Source organism: Accipiter gentilis, chromosome Z, assembly GCF_929443795.1.
Source record: "Accipiter gentilis chromosome Z, bAccGen1.1, whole genome shotgun sequence".
Classification (NCBI taxonomy): Eukaryota; Metazoa; Chordata; class Aves; order Accipitriformes; family Accipitridae; genus Astur; species Astur gentilis.
This window is the reverse complement of record NC_064919.1, coordinates 71764059-71787137: the sequence shown is the minus strand read 5'-3', so window position 1 is coordinate 71787137 and position 23079 is coordinate 71764059.

Here is a 23079-nt window from a genome sequence, read left to right as displayed (position 1 = left end):
AGAGAAAAAAATATAAACAACTGGCTTTTACAAAAAGGCATTTTTCGTTTTAAGGATGGTTGTGTCGTACCAATCCTGAATTAGAGGGTGGAATTTTTAATGTGAAAAAATTGGTGCCAAAATTACCTAAGTTGAGAAATGAGACTGCTCAAAGCTGATAATTTTTTAGACTAAAATATACATTCATCATTAAATTGCTGAGATCAGTAAGGTTCTTCTTCACCTCATTTCCATGTGTTACACTTGCTGTAACATGCCTGAAATAAAGGCCTGACTCTGCAAGCTGGAGAAAATCCTACTGTGAAGTAAGGATTGCCATCTAGTATGTGATGTTGCGTGGGGAACAAAGAGCCCTAGTTTTCCTACTGAGCTTTGCCTTTGATTGGTTAAACATCCTTGGGTGAAGTCCTTTACCCCTTCAAACCATTATTTCTCTTCCTGCACTTTGCTAATATGTTCAGTTCCTTCTTAGGTGTTTAAACTGCTAATAGAACAATGAGGTGTATGAGGCATGGGGATTCACCATGTCTTACGTAGTTTAAGCACAAATGTATGGAACCTTGCAACAGCAGCAACATTAGTGAATATAATGACCACTATTCACTACATTTGTTAGTATATATAACAAACTGGACAATCCAGTCCTTCGAATAGTTATGTTCAGTCCAGCAGGAATACTTACACATGGGAGTTTGCAGGATTATTTTTCAAGTCTGTAGAGCCAGTAAGTCTGATTGCAAGATATAAAACAAACATGCAGCCAGAATCCCCTATCCACATTGCCTATGCACTAAGTTACATAAAAGGTTTTCAACAATTATTTGTGTTAGAGATGGCTTTTAATATGCATTGTTCTCCTTCTAGTGTTTAAGTGCTTCAGATATCCCTTGGACAAGTGCAGATAATTAAAGCAAAGAATTCCCAGAGTCTCACAAAAGCACACTTGTCAGGCAATCTTTACTATTATTTTAATCTCCATTGTTTCACAGATTGTTTATGTTAATCTTCTCCTGCCCTTTTTACTGTTCCAGGCAATTTTGTGGCAGAATTGAAAGTGGAGGAGGCTGAGACAGACAGCATGAGGCATGACAGCCGCTCGAGCTCTCCTAGCCTATGTATGGTTTTATGTGCTTCTAATTATCAATGTGTGGGAGTTTTGTCAAAAAAGCTGGGCGTGTGGTTCCTTTTGTTCTTCTGTGTCTGTTGTGGTTTATATTTTAAATGGGATACAAATGTGATTTATAGTGCGTGGCATGATGCAGTTAGGGAAAATTGGTCTTTTCCAGGCAATACAAACATGAGCAGGAGAAAGAGTACACGTGAACAGCATGTTCCTCCCAGTGAAGAAGAAATACTGCACTAAAGCTCACGGAGATAGAGGAGAGTAAACAACATATGAGAACTCCTCTTCAAAAAAAAGAGAAAAATGGCAATGGCTTTCTTCCACTGTGTCTAAAAATACATACCATTGAAAGGCAGAGCTGTGAGAGATCAAAGATAACAGTCTTTCAGCAGAATCACACTGAAGTGTGAAAAGCACCGTGACAGCATGGAAAGTGCTGTATACTCACCAGCAAAGCATCCACCGTAACACCATGGATTACATTCTGGCGAGCCCAACATTGGGTAGCACAGCTCAAAGCAATCCTGCAAGAAGATTCACCTGCAGTCCTGTCCTGCCCTATCAATAATGAGGGAAAATTGTTTCTAGGCATGCAGTCACTTATCAGCCCATAAGACAGGAAGACACAGTACTGTGACAGGGTTAAAAATGTCATGGATAAATTGTGTGATCTGGGAAAGGCAAAATGTAAAACATGGCTTGTTCCTTTTAAACAAGCATGTTCCTTTTAAAAAAATCACCACATAAACAGGCTGAGACTCTTATGATTTATTCGTCCACAGGATGGGCTACTAATGAAGTACACTTTACATGTAATGAAATTAAATATCTAGAAATATATTTGAGGGCTTGTTCTTTATGTAGCTGGTGTTTCCTGATACATACTCTCAGAAGAACTGAAAAAAAACTACAAGGAAAACTAATGGAACACACTGGGTTTTGCTTCTCTGATTAAATGGGAGATTATTTTGCACTAAGGCACAGCATCTGAAGTGCAAGCTTTTAGTGCAGAGGTAATCATCCCAAGCAAGGTTTTGGAAAGGTCCAGCCTTCTCCTACTTCTAAGGATGTTATAATGCATAGGGACTTTAACCTCCCTCAAAAAGACATAACTCAAGCTGATTATTTTACTACTGGTAATTAGAGTAATAGACAACGTATGAACCTGAAATGAAACACAGAGATGATTTGTTAAAAGAATGAATACATGGATATGTAATCCAAAAAACAAAGATAGGAAGTAAAGACTTAATTAAAAGCAGTTCTTCTGAAGATAGCACTTTGTAGCAAATGCTTGAATTCTGTAAAGCTCAGTCAGTGGGTGGCAGGTTGTTTACAGAGGCATTTTTTTTCTCTGTTGAATGAAGTCTGATCTTGCAACGGGTTAAAAAAGTCTTCAGGGTGTTTGGATTCTCACTGGACTACCTGTTTGGGAAGGACAAGAGTGGTGTTATGGGTAACTCACAGCCCTGGGAACACTACGGCCCCCAGTTTCTAAATTCTTTAGCCCAGAGCTAGGGAAAAAGAGAATAAAGGAAAATGTGGTTACAAATGAAAATGGATTTTTGAGTATGGCAGTAAAAACTAAACAAGCAATGCTAGAAGTATATATTATCTGCAATCTGCATTATATTTGCATACAGGAAAAGGCAGGGGAATAGTTTGGTGGTTAGAACAGAGAGGAAAGTGAAAACCTATGTGAGGGAAAGTAGAACTTTGTCAAAGCCCCTTGGTGTATGGTTTGTGACCCTAAACAGATACCTGCTTTTTAGCACCAGAAATTTCTGCAAAGACCTTCTAGAATTTTGCTCAGCTCCCTGTTTCAAGTGTCCCCTACCTCATTTCACAAACACACTACAAAATGCTCTGCTATGACAAGAAAACTAAAACCATTTCTGCCTCAGGGTATGCATGCTTTACTGGATTATATTGCTTCATTCCTGATGTTTCATCCACTTACTTAAATCGCTCACAAAACATTTGATTTGTGTACATTAATGCAAAACACACTCTACTGGAAGTTTCATGCATTCTTATTCTCCCCATTTCAGGTATTTACTGTTTACAGCTGTGGAAATTCCATATTTTGCACCTTTCAATTCTGAGGTCTAATGATATTTAGATTTTAAACTGACTGATATAAATGAACAGGTCTGTTATACATATGAATTTTTAAAGTAGCTTTGTCTTGAAAACTTACAGTCTCCTTTGTTTAAGGTGGTAGCCAATATACATGGAATGTACAGCTTCTAAGCCAAAAAATGTAAAAACCTATAATGGCAGAAAGAGTACTGTACTGATTTGCCTTTCCTGTTAAAAAAATCCACTAACTCTACTAAAATTCTTTAACCTGAATGGAAGTAGGAAGATCCTCTGTGAAATACACAATGGCTTGTGCCATCTGTGGCTTTGTCTTGATCATCTGTTCCCTTGCAGAATTTGATTTTCAGATCAACACAGGCATCTGCAGTTGTATATTTACTTCAGAGTATTTAAGTACGGTCAAGTCGGTTTATTTTGTGGGATAATAAATTCCCCCAACTCTGCAGATGCTCTGTTTACTTTCTTGAATATTTAAAGTGGGAATGGACATAATTTGCCTTTGCGGAGGTGCCAGCATCCAGTAAATTTACCTGTAGTTACACTGGGAGTGAGCTTAGGCCATGTTTTTTATGTTTTTTTTGAACGATATAGGCAGACTATTTTAGGGTGAATCTAGGGATAATATTCCCAGCAATGTGGTTTATTGCAATAGCGGTATTGCCTTGTCCCCAGATAATTCCTCCTCTCTTCCCTGGTGAAATCCCAGTTAAGCAGAGCTGTGAGGTAGCTCAGGTCTCATTTCCCTGAAAGCAAGCAAACACCAATGGAGCCTTTTAAACTCCAAAGCTGCGTTTTAAACTAAAACCATGCAATTTTAAAAAAATGCAGAACAGCAAACTTTTTAAAAGCACAGTTGTGCTGGGGGAGACGGGACAATGCTTTCCCACAGGAGCTGCAGCTCCATGGTGGGCAGAAGAGGGAAGAACGGCTTGCTGCCATCTTGTTCCCTGTTCAGACATCTGCAGCGGCTTCCCAGGCAGCAGCAACTGCCACCCAGGCTCCCCCGCGCCCCTGGGAAAGGCCCTTCTCTGCTAAGGGTTGGCTTTGCACCAGCTCCTGGCTCCTCCTCGGCCTCCCCACGGTGTGGCCCTGCCTGTTCTCCCAGGGCACCCGCGGTTGTTGCCCGGCCAGGCTGCCTGCCAGCTCTGACATGTCTCCTCCTTCTGGAAGGTTCCAGGAGGCCTGGAGCCTCTGACGTCAGGGCATGGCCACCAGGGCATTTCCTGCTTCTCTTCTCAGCTGTGCCCCGGGCTACGCACGGCCACTGAAACCTGACCCTGTCCCCACAGCCTAGCTCCAGAGCTCCTGCCTTCTGTTGTCCTTTGCCTCCATTTCCAGCTTGTTCCATCTGCGGGACACCACCCTCACCTTGCACTTCGCTGCATTTCTGTGGAAACCACGACTGTCCGGCCCCTCTCTTTGGTTAAGACTCTATCCATCCTTGTACTATTTGGAGAGTCCAGACTAGGGAGATCCTCACAGAGATGGTGGCTGAGGCCGAGGCCGCCCGTACGGACAGTGCTGTGTTTTGCTGCCCTGAGGACACTGCAACCAGATTTGCAGTGGCATTCCCACTGCTCCTCAGGAAGGATAGTTTCAGCAAGATCTGAGAAAGGGCCCTCAATAGGATTTTGGCTTCTCCCTTCACCCTCACTGCTCCTCTGACCTCCCAAATGCTCCGATTCCCCTGGGGTTCGTGGTCTGTTCTGGAAGGGAAGCCAGCAGCCAGGCGCAGCATGGAAGACAGAGCAGGAGCTGTGTCCTGCTGCTGTGAGGAGTGCCCACCCTATCATAATCTGGTGTAGGACTCCCATCCCCAGAGTAGCTGTTAAAGGAGGGTTAATGCTGCATGTCCCTGGAAGAAAAACTGCCTTTATGCAAGCCCATGTAGCCTGGAAACAGAGCCTTGATGCCTCCATCGTTCTTGAAGCTGGTCATTTTGATGTTCAAGGTACCTTGCCAACAAGGAAGATCCTTGGAGTCTGCAAAGGCAATGAAAGTTTATCTTATTGAGTCATGATGACATTGTATGGAAATTCAGCCATTAACTCCATATTATGGAGCTGAAATATCTTTCTCAAGCAGATGAAATGAATGGCCAATCCAGATGAGGGACTGCAGGGAAATGCTTATTAGAGCCCAATCTGAGGGGTAGGTTGGGTCTTGCAGGCTCCAGGGCTTCAGGCTGGGAAGGAACGGCCTGTCTGACTGACCTCTTGCTCTTCATAAGCCTTTCAAATTCACCTACTTATGCCTGTATGGTGCCCAACAATTTGTGGCTGAGCTAAAGCATAACTTGTGCTTCATTTGCTTAACTGATGTGTATTAATAAGCATGGCACAAAAGTTTTAACTGAATTCAGTGTGTGAACCTGTTACCTGTTGTGATAATTCAGATTGCAGACACACTAGCTACTGCTGGTTTTACTATTTTCCTTTGATGCTGTATTGGTTTTGTTTGGCAAGGTTTTGGTAGCGCTGGGGGGGTTACAGGGGTGGCTTCTGTAAGAAACTGCTGGAAGCTTCCCCTGTGTTCAAGAGAGAGCGAGCCCATATTAGCCGGCTCTGAGACGGACCCGCCGCCGGCCAAGGCCGAGCCAATCAGTGATAGTGGTAACGCCTCTGTGATAACATTTTTAAGAAGGAAAAAGTTGGGACGGAGAGAAACTGCCGCCGGAGTGAGGAGTGAGAACATGTAAGAGAAACAAGCCTGCGGACACCAAGGTCAGTGAAGAAGGAGGGGGAGGAGATGCTCCAGGCGCCGGAGCGAAGATTCCCCTGCAGCCCGTGGTGAAGACCCTGGTGAGGCAGGCTGTCCCCCTGCAGTCCAGGGAGGTCCACGGTGGAGCAGATCTCCACCTGTAGCCCGTGGAGGACCCCACGCCGGAGCAGGTGGGTTCCCGAAGGAGGCTGTGACCCCGTGGGAACCCCGCGCTGGAGCAGGTTCCTGGCAGGACCTGCGGATCTGTGGAGAGAGGAGCCCACGGAGCAGGCTTTCTGGCAGGACTTGTGACCCCGTGGGGGACCCGCGCTGGAGCAGTGTGCTCCTGAAGGACTGCACACCGTGGAATGGACCCATGCTGGAGCAGTTCGTGAAGAACTGCAGCCCGTGGGAATGGCCCACGTTGGAGGAGTTCGTGGAGGACTGTCTCCCGTGGGTGGGACCCCACGCTGGAGCAGGGGAAGAGTGTGATCAGCCCTCGTCCTGAGGAGGTGAAGCGGCAGAAAATAACGTGTGATGACCATAAACCCCATCCCTGTCCCCCTGTGCCGCTGGGGGGGCTTGGTGGTGAAATCCGGGAGGGTAGTTGTGCCCGGGAAGAACGGAGGGGTGGTGGGAAGGTGTTCTGAGATTTCGTTTTACTTCTCATTACCTTGCTCTGGTTGATTTGTAATAAATTGAGTATGTTTTGCAAATTGAGTCTGTTTTGCCCGTGACGGTAATAGTGAATGATCTCTCCTGTCCTTATCTTGACCCACGAGCCTTTCGTTATATTTTTCTCTCCCCCGTCCAGCTGAGAAGGGGGAGTGATAGAGCGGCTTTGGTGGGCACCTGGTATCCAGCCAGGGTCAACCCACCACCCTTTTGTTTTGCCTTTTTTTTTTTCTTCCTCCTTTTTCTTTTTTTTTTTTGGCACGTACCGGGAGCATTTGTTTTGTCCTCAGTCAGCCATCTGCTGCCTATCCATTATCACCTTTTGGGAAAGTGCCTGATCTCCATCAGACCAGAGTCTGTTTAGTTTGAGCTCTCAGTAGGCTGAATTCCTGGAGCTTGAACTAGCTCAGGAGTTTTGATTGCAAGGAACTGAGGACTTATTTTGAGACCAGTACCACAACATGAAGGCAATGTAGTTACATAGAAATAGGAGAGATCATGCACTTAAATCCATCTTTGAGACATTTAAGCTCTGCTGGAGTAAATATACAGAGTTTTTTAATGGATATATAAAATACAGCTGAAAACTAATTTGCAAGGGAAAGAAAATCAGCAATGCAACAAGCTCAGGAAGATTGTGTAACAAACACGAAGCTAACATGCCCCTTTTTGGAAACACTCATCATGCTTTGATCCACCATTATGTTTATCTTGAAAGCATACTGTTTATGTAGCAGATTATGCCGTTGGCTTCTGAGGTCACCGTCATATGGTGAAAAGTCCAGTTTGCTGTGAGTAGAAACATTAGGAAAAACGTTGTAGGTCAGCCAGTGTAAAGTGGAGAGTCAAACTATTGCACACTTTCCCTGGAATAAATGACTACAGGTCAACACGGGCTTGAGGATTCCTGGCAGTTAGAGAAGGTCACCATCTGTTAAAGGAAAAAAAAAGTCCAAAATTAAATAAATGAGGTTAATCACCTTTTCTCAGGGGAGCCCAGTTTTCCCTCAGAGCATTAGTGATTAGATGATTGCAGAACACTGCACAGTAGGGAGAATCTTGCACTTGCATGAAGTAAGCAAGTAGCACCAAACCCAGGTTTTAAGGTCACTAGTTTAAATAAAATTGAGCATAACAAATATAAATGTCCAACAGGCTTTTAAGTATTAGTGAGATTTTGGCAATTTAGGGGTGGATTATTTTGTCCAGTTTAGATATCTGACACATGGGCATCCCAAGGCTTCCTTCAGAGTCACTGAACTACCATGGCTTTTTCCAGGGAAGGTGATTTTTGGACACATTCTCTCAGGAGGATATGAATTGCACTTAAGTATTTGGGTGCAACTCAAGCTCACATCTCTGTTAATGCACATAATTATGGCTACTTTACTACTCTTCATTGACGAGAGAAAGAGCCTAAATGTTGACCCTCTCTGACTTCAGAATTTAATAGTTAGACATCTAAATAGAGATGAGATGAATCTGACCCCTGGTAAAAGCCTGGAGATGTACTTCTCTACATATTATGTATCTAAAGACACTAGAAAAAAAGATGAGTAATTTTCAGTGAGTGTTCTTTGTAAGACTACAAAATTTCTTACAGAGCTGAATTTTCCTTTTCTAAACCTTTGTTGGTTTCACCTCGCTTTCAGTTGCAGCTGCTGATTTCAGATAAAGTGACCCCCTTTGGTTCTTTTCACCAAAAATTAGAATCAATGTATGCTTTACAGAGACTCTTTTTATTTGTGATATATATAATGAGTAACCATAAACATAACACAACTGCACATTACACTCTTGGCTGCATCTGAGAAGGCAAAAATTGTGAGCATGTTACTTCACTGCTACTTTGTCTGTGTAGTTCATCTGCACTTTTGAATAGTGGTTTCTGCTTTGTTAAGAGATATATCTGCATGTAGGTAAATTTCTCATGGAAATCTATTGAATAGAAGTTCCTCAAAGCCTTTGAGGATATAGACTGTATTGACTGTTCAAACACAATTATGTGATTTGAAGGTTGTTCTTCTTATAAATATAGACCAGTTAAGTAATCTTTCCGGAAAAATTAAGCAAAATTTAAATAAGGAGGACTCCACAGTGCATCTGTCTTACACTGGCAAAACAAAAGCTCCAAATTAGGACTTTATTGTTGCCGCTTGGAAAAATAAACACCTATTTAGGATAGAAACCACAGTATACAATTAATTAGTCTCCTTAGAATTCCCATTTTGATTTGTGAATTCTGTTCAAAATTCTGGATTCTTAGTTCACTACCTTCCTGGCAAAGCCATTTGTTTTCGGTTGCTACAGTTGATTTTTTTTTCATAAGTGAGGGAGGATTGCTTGGTGTGTGACCAGTCTTCAGCACACCCCTCTGGCTCTGTCTGAAAGATACTCTGTCCATTAGTATATTGCCTGAGGAAGGGCAGAAAAAGGTGAGCACAGTAAGTATCACCACCAAGCTAGCACATGGCAGAGAAGAATATGTTACCACTAACAAAGCTGTCTATGAAAGTCAGTGATAGTTGACCAGTGACCCGGCTGTCTATGGATAATATCCATATACTCTGCAAATGAATGAAGTTTTGAGTGGAAACTGCCAGTGTTCCTGTTCAGTTCATTGCTCAGTATTAGTAGTGAGATGTTATCACTTAACATTAGCAAAAGGATATTTTATAGTCCTCCTAGATTTTGGTTTGAATTTCTCCTTGAATACATGATATTCTTTCACTCTCCTTTTTATTTTAGATTGCTGGATAGAGCTGTTGTGTCATCTGGTGAATGGTACTGACTCTATTGTTTGAACTGTATTAGGCTTCTTTTTTCAGTAGGAGGACTGAAAGACTTTTTTTGAGGGATAATTAATTAGTGTCTGCTTTTGGTGATTCATAATCACAAACTGTGTTTTCATTTTCAGTTGTAGATCCATTAATGTGGTCTTCCTTAGGCGAATCCTTATCCACGCAATATCTGACTGTGGATTCTTTGGGCCAGCTCTTATCGGTACTAGAGTGACATACCCCATTTGACTACTTGGGTATCATGGTGTTGTCCAGTAGCTTCTTGTGAATGGCTGCATTTTTCTCCTAGCAGTATTTTTGCCTTCTTCCTTCTACCACTGCCTCTCAGTGTTCATATCTTTTATTTTTTTGTGACTTACAATTCCAGAACAACAAAAAAACTTCTATGGGAATTGGCATTTATTCAGGTTCAGCCTTTCATTCCACAGTTCTCTTGTAGTGCAACAAATGACGTAAAGGCCATGTCCACTTTAATTTGCCTTGCTTACTGTATTGTTTTTCTCAGCTAGCCTGCTGGACTACAAGCAATAAGGACTTTAGTTACGGGTAGGAAACAGCAATAATTTACAAACCTACAAAATCCCTCAGAGGCCAGTTGTAATCTATTATCTCAGATTAGTTCTTTCCAACTAATTGGCTATGTGAAAACAAACCCTGAAGCTGTAGAAGTTCCAACAGCTATTTTTGTGCCCTGGTTTTAATGATGAGTATTATACATAACCTTGTGACTCATTGTCCAGCCCTCCACAAACTGGTCCATGCAGTCCTAATTTCTGTGTCCTGACATCTGTATCCAGGTGCCCATAACCCCCTGCTCCCATGAAATGAACTTACATCACTTCCAGTGCTGTCAGGGAGATTTCACAGTGTCAGACGCAAGATTTGTTCCAGTAAAAGTATTATGAGTTTGTTGAAACTATTTTTTCTCATGCTTATGAATATAAACTAAGACCTATTTTGATGCATTGTAACTGCTGCTACCACTAGGAGCGTAATCAATATTCAAAGTAATAGAAACAACTTGGGAATGCAGCTCCTTTGTCTTGTCTTTGGCATTTGAGTCACAACATCTGAATTCCTGCAGGGGAATAGACACGTGTTTTCAGCTGTGTGTAGAGAGAAGCCTAATTAATACATCTTCATATATCGTATCAATCACAAATTCTTAGTTGTGACTCATGTTGCTGGAACATTTTGTTTAGGACTCAGTTGCTATAATGCCAAGTGGCTGAACTGTGGAAATACCAACCCCCACCCCTGAATACCTTGTTCATATTAATGAAGTCCATTTTTTGGTGACTACAAGAACCACGTAATGGTTTTGAGGCACACCCTGTTCTTTAGGAACCGACAGATCCTCTGCAAGCTTTGGCAGGATTTCAGGTAATTTTGTGTCTCCCCATCACTTCCTGTACCACAAGATTGAAATGTGGTCAAATGTTTGTTTTTTTAATCTCTCCAGACTCCAGTTCTTTCTCATAGTATTGGAGTCACTTTTATTAGAGTGAAGTTAGGCTCCACTCCAGGAAATGATAGCTATTTTGCCCACAAGAAACTTTCAGATGACATGCTTATTTAAAACAGTTTTGTCTATATTCCAGAATGTTTGATTGTCTTCAACAACTGAACTTAGTAAATGGGAACATAGGCTTTTTCCCTCTTTTTATGTCTGTTTATTCAAATTCTTGTAGTTTATAGGTGATAACTTCTTGACACAGGTACTCGGTGAGTCAACTAGGAAAGATTCCCTCCTAGACTTGTTGCTTGTGAATAGAGAACGACTCATGGAGGATCAGATGGTAGGTGGTTGTCTGGGCTGCAGTGATCATGAAATGGTTGAGTCTTTAAAATCTTCAGGGTAATGAGAAAAAAGCACAGCAGCATTGCTAGCCTGGACTTCAGAAGAACAAACTTTAAGATATTCAGGGAGCTATTTAGCACAGTACCTTGGGAATCTGCATTTGAGGGCTTAGGAGTCCAAGAGTGCTGGTCAGTCTTTAAGAACCACCTTTTAAAAGCACAGGAGCAGGCAATTCCACTGTGTTGTAAGTCAAGCAAGTGGGGCAGAAGACCAGCTTGGCTCAACAGGGAACTCCTCAAGGAGCTCAAGAGGAAAAGGAAACTGTATGATCTCTGGAAGCAAGGTCAGACTTTGCAGGAAGATTACAGAGCTGTGGTTCATATATGCAGGGAGAAGATACAAAAGGCCGAAGCTCAGCTAAAGTTGAAACTGGACAGTGTTGTCTCAGACAACAAGGGCTTTTTAAAGTATGTTAATAACAAGAGGAGGTCCAAAGAAAACATTGGACCGATACTTGTTGAGGTTGGTCACCTGACTGATAGGGATGAAGAAAAAGTGGAGGCATTCAATGCACTTTTTTCCTCAGTCTTTAATAAAACTGACAGACCTTGGGCTGCCTGGTCCCCTAAGTCAGAGGACCACAAGTGTGGGAACAGTGACTTTCCATTTGTGGACACTGAAATTGTAAGGGACCTGCTGTATCAGCTGAATGTTCACAAATTCATGGGCACTGGTGGGATTCATTCAGGAGTACTGATGGAGATAACTTGATCATCTACCAATGGTCTTGGGAGTCTGGGGACATCCCTGCTGACTGGAAACTAGCCAATGTTATTCCAATCTACAGAAAAGGCATGAGGGAAGACACAGGGAACTACAGACCTGTTAATCTAACCTCAGTTCCTGGAAAAATTATGGAGAAGATTATACTGTGTACTATTGAAAGGTGTTTAAAGAACAATGCAATCATCAGGCACAGTCAACATAGGTTCACAAAAGGAAAGCCCTGTCTAACTAATTTGATATTTTTCTATGATAAGGTCACCCATGTAGTGGATGAAGGGAAGGCGGTAGATGTAGTTTTTCTGGATTTTAGTAAGGCTTTTGATACTGTCCCTCACAGCATCCCTCTGGACAAGTTGTTCAACTGTGGGATGAGTGGGTTTACAGTGGGCTGGGTGAAGAACTGGCTGAAGGGCACAGCTCAAAGTGTTGTAGTGAATGGGACTACATCTGATTGGTGACTGGTCCCCAGTGGTGTTCCTCAGGGCTCAATTCTAGGGCCAGTGCTGTTCAATGTATTTCTCAATGAGCTGGGTGCAGGAGTTGAATGCAACATTAGAAAGTTTGCTGATGATAACAAACTGGGAGATGCTGTTGACTCTCTTGAGGGGCAAGAGGCCTTGCAGAAGGATCTAGATGGATGGAGCACTGGGCAATCATTAATGGCATGAAATTTAACAAGTCCAAATGACGGATTCTGCACCTAGGATGGAGTAATGCTGGGCACCAGTATAAATTGGGAGAGGAGTGGCTGGAGAACAGCCCTGCAGAAAGGGATCTACTGTATTCAGCATTCGTGGGGGCCTCACCTTGAGTGCTCTGTGCAGTTCTGGGCCCCACAATTTAAGAAGGATGTGAAGGTCCTTGAATGCACCCAGAGGAGAGCAACAAAGCTGGTGAGAGGGCTGGAAGGAATGTCCTGTGAGGAGCAGCTAAGGATTTGGGGCTTGTCTAGTTTGGAGAAGAGGAGGCTGAGGGGCGACCTCATTGCTCTCTGCAGCTTCCTGAGGGGAAAAGTAGAGAGGGAGGTGCTGGTCTCTTCTCCCTGGTATCCACTGATAGGACATGTGTGAATTGTTCAAAGCTGCATCAGAGGAGATTTAGACTGGACATTGGGAAGCGTTTCTATACCGAGAGGGTGGTCAAACACTGGAACAGGCTTCCTAGAGGGGTGGTCAATGCCCCAAGCCTGTCAGTGTTGAAGAGGCATTTGGACAATGCACTTAATAACATGCTTTAGCTTTTGGGCAGCCCTGAAGTGGTCAGGTGATTGGACTAGATGATTTTTGTAGGTGCCTTCCATTTAAAATAGTCTATTCTGTTCTAGACTATTTGAAATTACTTTGAGAATTTGATTATAACAATATGGAAGTTGCAGTATTTCAGGCCCTTTTCCAGCAGTCATTAGGCTGGTTTTCATGAGGAAGCTGTGCTGAAGAGGACTTCAGCTTTGTGAATCAGGAGTAATTCCACTGGAGCCAATAATTTTACCTTTGTTCTATTTATTTTCAGAGAAGGAGAAATAGATCAGTCTTAAATATTGACTTGAGAAGGCATTTTAACAAACATGTAAGACATTCTCACAAGCAGATTTAAGTTAGACACAGAACCTGCTGTAAACAAGAAAAATGGCAATGCAGAATCCAGGTGCAGTTTCTGTCTTACAACTACTGGTTCTGCAATACCAATGTTCCAAACATTTTCCTAAGGCTCTTTGCAGGCCATGAACCTGGGTACAGTGTATATGCTATGGAAATGAAGGAACATATATAGAGGTTTTGATTTATTAATGATTAGGAGTTCTCTTTCAGGCTTGCTTTCTCATTTCTTGCTCTTTCAAACAATTTTTTTGACAGAGTGCTAGTTTAAATCATGTAAATTTTTTTAAAAAATAGATAAATAGCTAAATCCACAACCATTTTGGAGTACATCTTATTTTTCATGTATATTGTCCATAATATTTTATCAGAGGTTGAATTTGCTCTTATGTAATGGTCAAGCCTTGCAGTACCATTGAGAATGACTAGGAGCAGCAAGTTGGTAAGCTGCTACAGCTTTCACAGAAACTGCTATAGTATCCCTTCTTACTTGATTAAATTTAAAGTGAAATCTGCTTGACTGGAGCATATATGCTTTGACTATAGTGCTTGAACCACATTGCAAAGCCAGAATTGAAACCATACGTTAATGGAATGCGGATATTGATGACAGGAAGGATGTTCTCATAAACAAAGCATTGGAAGCTATATCTCCCTCCTCCTTCTGCTTGTTTCCATCTGCTGGCCAAGTACATCCCATGACTCAGTTTGTATTAGTTACTGGAAATAAGTCTAAGAGTACAGTGGACCGCAAGAAAGGTAACTGCTTAAGCACAGCAGCAGCAACAGCAGTTGTGAAATCATTAGCACAAAGTTGAATTTGAACAAAATGGGTCTCCTATGTGTGAGCGTGTGTGTGACATTTAGTTACTAGCAACAAGAACACAAGAAAACATTCAGTGTAAAGTAGTTAATCTGTCTTCATATAGGTGGAGGAATAGCTGTATAATGTATATTTGATTGGTTCAAGACAAGTCTCATCTGAAACTAAGAAAATGGTTGCTGTGAGCTGAAGTCTGAGAAAAAAGTTATAGTCCTGACAGTGCAAACAGGTGCTTTTGCAAAATGTACTTGCCTCCTCTTAATATACACAAATGAAAATGACATCTACTTTGCTGTAACTCTGACATTACAAGCAATGGAATTATTTTGCATCAAACCTCTTATTCATTAGAAATGACTAGAGAGGCCTGGTAGTAAATACATTAAACATCATATAAGACTCTTTGCCAATTTAGAAAACTTCCATAAAAAAATTTTCTTCACTGCAGACCATCACTGTCAGTTGGCTCTTCTGTAAAATTGACAGTGCTTTAGACTGTGGAAGAAGCCTTCTGAGGAACTTTAGCATAAAGTAATAATATGAAATATCACTTTTCATGTTAAAGCAGAGGCAATCAATGAAATTTCCCCATGATAGTTAGAGAAGCCTTATCTTCAGTTAGTTGGTGGGGGGGTCCTGACCTTGGAAATACATAATGGTTAGGCAGTGATGTGAGTTAGTGTGCATCTCTTAGCTTACTTATAGAACCTGTTAATAGTAAGTCAGTCAGTCAATTATCAGTCAGTGATGGAACTGGGGGGGACTGTAGGGAAAAAGATTGTTGTACAGATTAAGCACTCAGATCTTGCCTTTGAGAACTGTCCCTGCTTCTACCAAAGGGTTTGTTTTTGTATAAGCAAGTGCTGTAAAACTGAGCCTTAGTCAGACTTCCCACTTATGGATGATATGCTTGGATTCCTCAGTATCTGGGTTCCTAGCTTAGCACCAGTCAGTCTTGGCATTTCTATCTGCAGCTAAAGTCAAAGAGTAATATATGGCTAACTATTCTAACAAATGGGTATGAGTCTTAGATTCAGTTGTTCCAACTCAGTAGACATGTCTGACCTTCACAGCTGCTGCATTCTATTTATTAATCTCTTGGGAAAAGGATGTCATAAAAAGTAGAAGTAGAATACAAACCCTTCTCCAAAAACATGATGGTTAGGTAGTATATATTTCTAAAGTATTTTTATATATATTTAAAGGACATATTCATAAATGTGTTCTGACTAATGCATAAGTAGTGTGCCTTTCAGAGTAGATTAACAAAATTTACCTATTAGACATTTTTATTTGATTCTGCTTTTGTTTTAAGGCAGGTGTATTCTGCTTTTCTACAAGCAATTCTACATTATGTCCAGGAAATTCTTAACAGAATTAAATTATTTTTGGATGTCAAAAACCAGTAGGACCAGGGAGAATACTTGAGGAAAAAAAAAAAATTATAGAAGAAGTCTTCTGTGTTTAATGAACAAAGATCTTTGTGGAAAAGACTGACATACTAGTCAGATATTTCAAGTAACTCTTAAAGAGTAATTTTGCTAAGAAATGCAGTATTTCAAGAGAAATAACTTTAATAATGAGCTGCATTTGGCTATAAATTTTCCAGATTCCTCCTTCATATCATGTCCATTTTACCTGCTTTCATATGCTGCCTGTTCTGCTTTCAGTAAGGTGAAGAAATTCCTAAAAGTAGAATTTTTATTCTGTTCTGTGAAAGTAAGCACAAGTAAGCAGTTACGTTGACTCACAGTCTCAACAGTTGCCCAGATAGCTGGAAATATTGTGCAGCAAGGGCTGCTGCATTAAGACAAAAAAGTCATTGTATGCACATCTTTCTTTCTGTGAACAAACATAATGGCTCAGTGCTACCATGTCAAGCAAAAATTACATGAAATAACTCAAACATTTCTTTCACTGAAAATAGCTCAGATTCCTGCCTGGGTACTTTACATAGAAGGGATCAGAGGATGTGTAATTCGTGAGTGTGCCCGCTCCCCCTACCCGGAAAAAAAAAATAAAAAATCAGAATAATCAGATAGTGAAAAATCCATGCAACTCCGCAGTAGCAAGACAGGTGGCAAACAGCGAATTGGTGGTGTTTGCCTGCATGGGGGAACCTAAATCTACTTAGTTTGTGAGTTGAACAGTAGATACTCCTCTAATGTCTTCAGTTCATCCTCAAAGCACAAACAAGATTTCAGCTGATTTGTAAACATGAATGCAGACGATCCAGCTGTGGGAGGAAATGACTAATAAGGAATGCATGACAACTTGACTTACTGTTGACTTCTCGAGTGACCAGTTCAAATAGCCAGAGGATGTGTTAACTAAACCAACAACCAGATTCCAGTGGGTGGAGGTTATGACAACATTTGTCTTTCCAATCCCATGCCTGCCGACACAGACAGAGGGCAGATTTTTGCTGTTTCTGAAGACTCTCTGACAGATGGAGCAGCCTCAAAGTTTGCACAGCTCATTTTATCTTTGGATTGTAAGAAGATATACATGAAAAGCAAGGGAGAGGAAGTGACCTAAACAAGTGAATAGTAAATAACTCTAGAACCATGCTGCTTTTATCTATTTCATTTTGATTTAGAATAGGTTGTACATTTTGGCACTTGCGTAGCAGGTTAGAAAGACAAAGCTTTGTTTGTATTAAGTCAAGATACACCAGAGAAGTTGATGCAAAGCATTATGATCCTTCTATGAGCTTTCCAACAAGACCAGCTCTTTCTAACTGCAGTACTGTAAAAGAGCCTAATTTGCAGGCTCAGAGAGGATTCTGGCTCTAAGAGACTTGTGCTGTGCTCTAACAAGATCATATGGGTCACAGGGTTTTTTTTATGGTAGAAGGCATAAGAATCACTTTAGAGATTCCTATTTTAGTCACTTCTTTCTTGTTTTAGAAGACTAATAAAAAAAAATGGCCCGTCATCATGGCATGCCAGTGTGCTATTGATATATAGCCCCTGTTTCAGCCCCTTGCAAAAAAATGACCTTTGTATCCTTTCACTGTAATGGCAAACAAGGTACACAGCCCCAGTTTTGTAGTGTCAGAACATTTCATGTGAATGAATTTTATCCTCAGAAAGCTTCCGTGAAAGTTGGAGGTATTGCCTCATATTTTTTGTGAAAATTGAGGCAGAGAGTGCTGTGAGATAATTGTGTTCAGGACACCCAAGTGCCAGAATGCAAGGAAATCATCCTTCCCATTGTCTTATTCCCTGTCAGTTTTGCCAGTTACTGAATGCGCAGACTGTGTGTGATCATGAAAATTAAGGACAAGGGCTTTTAAATTCCTTCTGAAGCAGGTTAATTTATTTCTGTCTTCAATCACACAACTTTGAAACCTAGCATCTCACTTTTAAAATTATAAGGAAATTGCTTTTGGCTGGGACATAGATCTCCATTTTCTTGCTTATTCTGGTTATTGCTTTTTGTTTAAAAAAAGCATTTGGAATACAGAACAGTTATATGGATGCCTGGAATTCTAGCAGATCCCTGACTCTGAAGATTCATTTCAATAAGGCCCCTTTAGCTGCGTTAGCAAGGTTTTGAGTCACTTCAGAGGAGCAAAAATATAGCTGCTGTTCCACTTGGATTTCTGTTTCATTACCCCAGACATAATTCATGCAGCAATTAGATAGACGATATTCTTTCAGACACTCAAAACTCAATAATTCTGCCTCACTAAAATATATGACTGTCTTGAAAATTGTAAAATGTAATAAAATGTGTTCTGGGATTTTATGTCTTTTGCTGCTTAAGTCTTCTGACTTTAGGTTCAAGGTTTTTCTGTGAAGGTACAAATGCTAAAATAAACCTGATTCTTAAAGGAAAAACAAAGTTTTCACCTATTTCTTTGATTCCCCTATATGGCTCCATGCCTAAGGAAGTGACAACTAGTACTGCAAAACTAACAATAAATCTGTGATTTGGATATAATCTGGCAATTCCCTAGTAAAAATTTTTAATACAACTTTGAAACTGTATTTGCATATGTAAATAAAAACTACACAGAACAGGTAGTGATGATCAAATCCTTGTTTGTTCTTTATTCCATAGTTAATAATATGGACTAAAAAGTGCCAGTGAATTTAATGCCATGATTTCGGTACTTTTAAAAATGAATATTATCTTAATGTTTTCCAGCACAAATCATCACAGCAGCATTTGCTGTTCCTGTTATCCATTGATGAAATTTACAGTTTTTTCTTTTGCTAGGTTTCATGTAAACTTACACATTGCTCATAAAAATGTGTATGTCTTTTCCCCAAAAACTGTATGTGTATCAGACTGCCCTGTCTGCAAAGTTAGTTGACTGCTGAGCTGATGACAGTCCATATTTTTTAGAACTAGAATCTAGACCATGTACTCTTAAGTTTAATTCCTCCCTTTTTAAGGCTTTTTCTCTTCAGTGTCTTACCTTGCTTCTGAAGTAAATGGACAAACCCTGGAAACATGTTTGACAATTATTTCTTTTTTTCTAACTCACTGTGTAGTTTAAAATTGTCATTTCTTTAAAGCTTTACATATAAAGTTATGTGTGTTTCTCTTAGCTTGCTTGGCAGTAGATATCCAGGCTGAAGTGTTTTTAACTGTCTCAGCAAAAAGGACCTTTCCATGCAAACTTGAATGTAGTATAAATTCCTTAATAAAATGTCAACATTTTACGTAGTTATAGTCCATAATTACTTCAGTGGTTTTCCACAGCTGGAAGTCCAGATAATGGATGTACACTGGATCTGTTCTGGGGCAGTCCAAATGGAATCAGCTTCATCTTTCACTGTCTGTGCACAGCCACAGGAAGCAAGTTATAAGTAATATTCTGAGGTGGCTATTAATTGCCTTACTTCCAAAGGGGAAAAAGACAAAGGCTTGGGCCTATTCCATAAATTGCCACTGTCCGTTTAAATTTCAATCATCTTTTCTTTCTGTTATGTTGGCTTTTCTTAAGTGGATTAATACTGGTTCCTACTTGGGCCTCACAGGCAAACTCCCTTTTCAACTTTCCAGCTAAGTAAGAAAACTATCTGTCGATACAGAGAACACAGGAAAGAAGAAATTACACCTAGAATCTGACCTTCTACATAAATTATATGAGGCATGAATCTCTTAGATAATATAAGGAGCAGTTTGCAAATAGAGCAAAGCATCTAAATATAGGGCTATGCTATATTTATTAAGAATCCACATAAGTCATTATGGTTTTATTAATTGTGCTTAGGAGAATTAAAATTACTGTAAAGGTCATTGATGGAATATAGCACTGATATAAAACAGGCTGGTTTGCATATGGAGTGCCTTTTACAAACATTTAGAGTAGACTTTGGCCAGTGTAAATTAGTGAAATTTAGACTTAGAGGTATGCTGATTTATCATAGTTGAGGACTATGGTGATCAAAATGTAAATCCCATAACTTTTTTTCTGAACCATTACTTTTTCAGTATCTGATAAGTGAACTGATAAGTGGCATATCAATGGCTTTTGAGATGGGTGTGTACGTTATATACAGAGAGACATCACATATATACATATACGTACATACTCTCTGTGAGTAAGTTGTTACAAGCCTGATTATAGCACTGGGCTGGGAGTCAGGACATCTCAGAGTACTGGCCACACTTATGACAGAATGAGAGCAAAAGCTAGAATATTGCAGGTAGTTATTGCAAGAGTCTATTGACAGAGAACAAAACCACTATGCTCACTTGCATTTTGCCTTAACATGTACCCACTTCCGTGTGCTTTTTTCCTTTTAAAGGGCGTAACACAATCTCATGTTTAGAATACCTGAGGGACATATTTAGTGTTAAAAGAATACCCAAAGGATATATTTAGTGTTAAAAGCACCTGGGATACCCTTGTGATTAGCAGAGAATGAATACCTAAAATAACAAAAGGGTGTGTGCATTCTGAAATATTTGTATTTTATGATTTAAGCTAAAACCAAACTGGAAAAATATTAAAATTAGACGTGTTAATAGATCACAAGGAAAGAAGTTATTTTTGTCTGTCTGTCCAGAATTAAATACATGCAAAACCTTTGGACAATGCCTGTCTTCATGTGATTTTTAGAATGAGACCTAAGAAGGAAGATAATTTTAGAAATATACAACAATAACATTATCAATCCTGTTAAGGTTTGAAAAAGTTAACATATTAGGTGGCAGTTTGGATTTACTGCTGCTTTATCTGATCTGAGCTGCTATTTCCAGGGGAGCAAGTGCATGTCTCTCCATATATTTATACTTTTTCTGTTTCTGTAATATTTTTCAGAGCTATGCAACAAGAATTGGAAAGGAACAAAGTTTTTTATATGTACAAACAGGGCAAAAAATACCCTCTGTTTGTTTTTTTGGATGGAAGTCCAAAGTAACATATCACCCACAGCAATGACTTTGTATTCCTTTTTCTATTTTATCTCTGCTCTCTATTTTTTTGTATTCAGTGACTTTTGCTTTAGTTTGCCTTATGGCCATCAAATAAAAGTGAACAGTCATCATTAGTTCATATCTATTCCTGATGATGTGCTTATACCCAACTGTATGTATAAGAAGTGAGAAAGTCTGTAAAAATCAGTAAGGATTTTCTAATGTGTGGAACTGGGCATAGTGAAAAATGACTGTAGAAACTGATTTGGTTTTGGCAGAGGTATGGCGAAAAAGTGGAGCTCAAAATGTGGCATTCAAACCTTCTCTATTGCCAAAATCAGCTGCTGCACAAGTGAACACAGACGGAGGGATTGAGTGCACCCTCAGCAAGCTTGCCGACAACACCAAGCTGTGTGGTGTGGTTGATGCACTGGAGGAAAGGGATGCCATCCAGAGGGACCTTAAAAGGCTTGAAAGAGGGGTCTGTGTATACCTCATGAAGTTCAACAAGGCCAAGTGCAAGGTCCTGCACATGGGCCAGGGTGATCCCAAGCACAAATACAGGCTGGGCAATGAATGTATTGACAGCAGCCCTGCGGAGAAGGACTTGGGGGTATTGGTGGATGAAAAACTGAATATGAGCTGGCAATGTGCTCTCACAGCCCAGAAAGCCAACCATATCCTGGGCTACATCAAAAGAAGCATGACCAGCAGGTTGAGGGACGTGATTGTCCCCCTCTGCTCTGCTCTCGTGACACCCCACCTGGAGTACTACATTCAGCTCTGGGGCCACTAATATAAGAAAGACATGGAGCTGTTGGAGCGAGTCCAGAGGAGGGTCATGAAGATGATCAGAGGGCTGGAGCACCTCTCTTATGAAGACAGGCTGAGAGAGTTGGGGTTGTTCAGCCTGGAGAAGAGAAGGCTCCAGGCAGACCTTACAGCAGCCTTCTGGTGCCTTAAGGGGGCCTACAAGAAAGCTGGAAAGGGACTTTTTACAAGGGCATGTAGTCATAGAACAAGGGGTACAGTTTTAAACCTTAAGAGGGTAGATTTAGATTAGATGTAAGGAAGAAGTTCTTCACTGTGAGGGTGGTAAGGCACTGGAAGAGGTTGCTCAGAGAAGGTGTGGATGTCCCATCCCTGGAAATATTCCAGGCCAGGCTGGATGGGGCTTTGAGCAACCTGGTCAAGTGGAAGGTGTCCCTGCCCATGGCAGGGGGATTGGACTCGATGATCTTTAAAGCTCCCTTCCAACACAAACCATTCTATGATTCTATGATTCTACATGGCAAGTTAATCACATCTTTATTTTTCAATAGTGGAGCTTCCTTTGCTTCATTTACAGTTGAAAAAAAATGCTTTTTAAGAGAAAAAATTGGTATTTTACACACCGATGAGTGCTGCATTTCTTGAGCTTGATATACTAAGTCCTCTCAATTATCTTTTTTTCAGTGACTGGTGAACTTATAGCAAAGGTATTTTGCAAACTGCCATGACAGTCAAATGTGTGTGGTACCACTTTATGATTGCCAGGTCCCTGTACCTCTCCCCTCCCCTCCATCCTCTGCCATTTAGTGGAATATCTCCAGGCATTGAGACTGTTCCCAACCAGCATGATATGACCCCTCCCTATACTAGTAAACTGTCTTAACCCTAAAAACTGGGCAGTGACCTACAACATACCTTTGGAGAGTTGTCTCTGTGCTTCTCTAGCTGTCAGATTATGCTTGTCTGGGCTAGGCTAGTTGATGACCTCCAAAAACTTGAGCACAAAGATCCTGATTGTCATATTTGAATGTAATTATAAGAAATTCCTTTGTGCCAGTTCTCTTTTGTGCAGGAAACATGTCTGTAACAGACCAAAACTATGGTGTGGTCTAGTAACAATCACAAAACTCACTGACTTTTAATTTTAATTCAAGCCATCTTTCTCTGACCTTGACTTTTCTAGTGCTGACTGAGATGTATACACGTGTGTAATACAGGATAACACACAAACAATTCCAAACCCAAACAATCCACTGTGTCTACAGCTCAGCTAGGAAAAGACAGGAGAACAGACATGAGACTGTCAATCACATTTCTTAATGCGTGTCCAAAAGATGCTCACATACAGCACTGAAAGGTTTGAGCAGACCATCTTTTGGTATTTATCAGGTATATTATAAATTAGGTTATGCCTGTTTTCTACTTGTGTGATATGCACTGTATGTTTTCAGTAACTCTTATTCCTTTGTGTCTTTGTGTATTATCATATCATTCATACTAGCACAAGCAGTATTGAATCATAA